Source organism: Danio aesculapii, chromosome 12, assembly GCF_903798145.1.
Source record: "Danio aesculapii chromosome 12, fDanAes4.1, whole genome shotgun sequence".
In the NCBI taxonomy this organism is placed as follows: Eukaryota; Metazoa; Chordata; class Actinopteri; order Cypriniformes; family Danionidae; genus Danio; species Danio aesculapii.
Genome location: NC_079446.1, coordinates 38754918 through 38759620, shown reverse-complemented (window position 1 = coordinate 38759620; position 4703 = coordinate 38754918). Strand labels below are relative to the sequence as shown.

General features: G+C 35.4%; 1 pseudogene; it reads left to right on the top strand.

Annotated features, from left to right (window-relative positions):
- LOC130238106 (peripheral myelin protein 22-like) overlaps nucleotides 1–3609 on the top strand; it is a 12458-nt pseudogene extending 8849 nt beyond the window's left edge.
- The last annotated feature ends 1094 nt before the right edge of the window (nucleotides 3610–4703 follow it).

Here is a 4703-nt window from a genome sequence, read left to right as displayed (position 1 = left end):
TTAGGTGAATATTTATATTTTAACTTATTATATGTGAGCATAGTGTGGCAGTGTTGCCTCACAGCAAGAACGTTGCTGGTTTGAGTCCCAGCTGGGCCAGTTGACATTTCTGTGTGGAGTTTGCATTTTTCCCAGTACTGGGTTTGAAGCTGGAAGGGCATCTGTGTGTAAAACAACACAATTGGCGATTCTTTCCACTGGGAGACCCCTGATAAATAGGGACACGCCGAATGAATATTGAGTATAACAGTGCTAAAGCATAAACACTGAATCATTTGTACATAATAGGAGGTTCAAAGGCAGAATCAAATGCTAAACATTAAACTGAACATCTGTTACGACATTCCTCATCAAACTTCCACAAAGCAGACTTACAGCACACTATTGACTTTCATTTAGCAAGAACTTTTATTTCTATTTCAAATAAATGCTTTCTATTAAGTGCAGCATTGGTGCGCACACATTAAAAACATTTGAAAAAATTACCAACTTCAAACTTGTGATCAGTAATGTACACTCTTGGCATTATTGGTTCAAATGTTCTCAATAATGCAGAAATTCTTTAGATTAAAGTTCTTCACACTAAAGTCCTTCACACACAAAAAAAAGGTCTTTAAAAATCATCACTGAAAAGTTATTTAAGGAACCAAAAATTGCTTTTCTTTGGTATGAGATTGCTGCGAAAGCCCATGTAGCCTTTATTTAAAGAGTGTATGTACAAAACAGGTGAAATGTTTCCTACTATAGAGAAAATACTAATGCAAACATTTACTTTCTCCAGTCCACACATGTAAGAGGGTGGAATGGGCTCTAATGCAGGTTAAAAATGACACACAGGAGGCTTTTAAAGCCATCAAATGTAGGTAATATCCAGTTAATGGATTCTCCTTGTAAGCTGCCGCATTTTGGCCATGGGAAGTCAAGACAGGATCAATATCAGGTGCTGGTAACCTGCTAGAGCTTTTAGGAACAGAAACCTCTTTGTGATTGCACAATGCATTAAGGGATTCCTGGATCCTCCAGTGCTCTTTATGTCCATGAAACAGCCATCAAAACTTTAAATGCAACATATAGGCATTAGGTGTTTTGTTTTTTCCAACTCATTATCAATAATATATAGATGCCTAAGTGCATATCTCCAATTGAAAACTGGAACTACTGGTACATCTGCTGTTATCGATCAAGAATAGCAGAAGAGAAAAAATTAATGACCTGTCCATAGCCCAATTTGTGTTCATTCAAAATGACCATCCCGTTCCCAAGAGCAATTGTGTTTTTTATTCCTGCAAAGCTCTAGAGGTTTTAGGACTAAGTGCACTAATATTTTAAATTCTTTCTCTCTTTCAGTATGGATCCAGTCAGTCCAAGCCCTCATGATCCTTTCAGTCATCTTCACTTCCTGTCTCTCTTCCTGTTCTTCTGCCAACTCTTCACGCTTCAGAAGGGCGGCCGCTTCTTCCTTACTGGAGCATTTCAGATCTTTGCAAGTAAGTTGGGACATCTTGATGTGACATGGCACTCGGGATGCACCATTATAGAAATGTTATCCAATAATGATAACCGATAATGAAAACCGATAACTCTCATAATTGGAAGTCAATAACAATACATAGTCCAAAATGTCCAAACAAATATAAAACAGAAAAATTTTTTAATTTTAATTTTCCGCATGGATTTTAGCCAATAGCATAACCGATAACTCTATACTTGGAAGTTGATAACCAATATGTAGGCCAGTAAATTCTAAAACCAAAACATGACTAAAATGATCTGATTTTAAAATCTTAAATTCATTGTGACTTCTTGATGTTAGCATGCCACTGCAATGTATATAATAGCTGATACCCATAACCGATAAGTTATATAATGGAAGCCGATAACCAATAAATAGGCCAGTAAACTCCAAACAAATAAATTCACCGTGCAGCTTGATGTCATGCCACAAGGGATGTCCGCAATGTATATAATAGCCAATACCTATAACTAATAACTCTTAATATTGGAAACCGATAACCAATACATAGGCTAGTAAAATCCAAACAAATACGTTAAAGCTATTTTTTATTTAAAACCTTAAATTCCTTATGAAGTCTTGATTTTAGTATGCCACTAGGGCTGTCCTGCGATTTATATAATAGCCAATACTCATAAACGATAACCCTTTATATTGGAAGCCGATATCAATACATAGGCCAGACAATTCCAAACAAATACAATATACAAGCAATTTTATTTTAAAACCTTAAATTCATTGTGACTTGATGTTAGCACCGGCACTAGGGTTGTCCTGCGATGTATATAATAGTCGATACCATTAACCGATAACTCCTTATATTGGAAGCGATAAACAATACAAAGGCCAAAAAACTCCAAACATATACAATACACAAACACAATAACTCTTTATATTGGAAGCCGATAAACAATACAAAGGCCAGAAAACTCCAAACATATACAATACACAAACAATTTTATTTTAAAACCTTAAATCACCATTCAGCTTGATGTTAGCATGCCAGTAGGGATGCATCAGTGTATATAATAGCCGATACCCTTAACCGGTAACTCTTTATATTGAAAACCGATAACCAATACATAGTCCAAAACAAATCCAAACAAATACAATACACAAGCAATTTTATTTTAAAACCTTGAATTCATCATGCACCTTGATGTTAGAATGGCGCAAGGGACGAACCACAATTTATATAATAGCCGATACCCTTAACCGATAACTCTTTATATTTGGAAACCGATAACCAATACATAGGCCATTCCATTCCAAACAAATTCATTAAACAAGATTCGATTTGATTTCATTTAAAACCTTAAATTCTTTGTGACCTCTTGATAATAGCATGTGACTACATGCATCGCAATGAATACAATAGCCGATAACTATAACCGATAACTATTTAAAACTGATATATAGGCCAAAAAAAAACGTAAAAAAAACACATTTACACATTTAAGATTAACACATCTTAATCTTTCTTTACCAAAATCATGTGCAAATTGCTGTCTTCATCATGTAAAAGGCACGAAACGTAATGGCCAGCAGCACACACCAACAGTGGATCAACTAGCTTAAATAAACCAACTATTAGCCTCCTTATCATGCCAATAATGATAATGCCAAAAACAACCATTAATCAATATCGATATGCCTCATATATTGATATATACCGATATATTCTGCATAACTACAGGTATCTGTTTGACTGTTTGCAGATGCTAATGAGATTGACATACATTAACACGCTGACATGCTCCTTTGGTAAATGTTAATGACCTCAATGTGTTTGCAGCAAAAACAAAGAAGGAATTGTGATATTTGCGTATGCGTTTGTGCGAGTTGGCTCAGGTGATCTAAGATTAATTACCATTTATTAATAAAAGATCATCTACGAGACATCGACTGATCTCCTCTGTTCCTATGGAGGTGTATCTGCTCTCATTCACAGATGAAAAGACCTTTGGCCTTTGTCTTGTTAGTTTAATGAGTCTGTCATGTCTCATTAAGCCACAGACAGCGCAGGAAACCCTTTAATGCGCTCAGCCGCCGTTACAGGCAAACTTCCTGCCGATAATTCGGTTATGATTTCTTAAGATTGAATAAGGCGAGTTATAAATAGAAGAGGTCAACAAAGCGAGCAAGCATTTCTCTTCATTTATGGTAAACAATACGTGTGAGAGATCAAATCTGTTGCTAATGCAAACTGATAACTCTGATTAGAAGGGATCAACAAAAACAGGAAAAATCTAATGTCTGGGTGGATGTTCAGTCTTAGATGCACAAATTACTGACTCTATTGTGCATAATAAATGCGCATTTATGAATTATGCAGACGTTGAGTCAACAAAGCATTCAAAAACATTTGGAAAAGTTGAAGTGCAATAGTTAACTGTGGTACATTTGTTTGGTGGTAGTTTATGCTGTATCTTGTTCAGATCATGCTCCTAAAGCCATTGTTTTAAAAACCAAATATGTAAAACAAGTCAGGGAGTGTCTAAAAAGTGCAAAATTTACCCATTTCTTCTATGACTGTACTCTAATGTGAATTATAAAATGACATTTTTTTTCCAATACAAATTTATAATGTCTTTACAATGTAGGGTCACACTATTTTGATTGCCCATTGTTGAATTTAAGTTACATTGCATCTACATGCCAACAAATTCTCATTAGAGTATAAGTAAACTGTTAGGTTGGGTGAGGGTAAGTGTAAGTCAGGCCCGGATTGGCTAATCGGGAGGACCGGGAGATTTCCAGTGGGCCGGTCCATTTTTTGTCCCTAGTTGCTTGCACTCTCAGCAGTCGCACTTTTTCATTTACTTATTCATTCATTTGACCATAGCCTCACTCTTTTTATTCATTATTTTATCCGCAGCACACTCTTTTATTTATTTTCTCGCAGCCCCGTGAGCATAATGCAGCCTGCAGGTTAATATTGATGCAACTATCATTCGACCTCAAACAGCGGCACCTTAGTGAATATAAGAATATGAATAATTAATATTAATGAATATTACATCTGCTAAATAAAAATCAGATGATTCACTACATTAATAAAAAAAGAGGGAAAGATTAAGCTATTGTGGTTGAGTGGTCTGCACATTGCATTATGATGCTGCCGACCCATGTTCGAACTTATGGAGTAAATATTTTTATTTTTTCATTTTTATTGTTAGACATATAATAC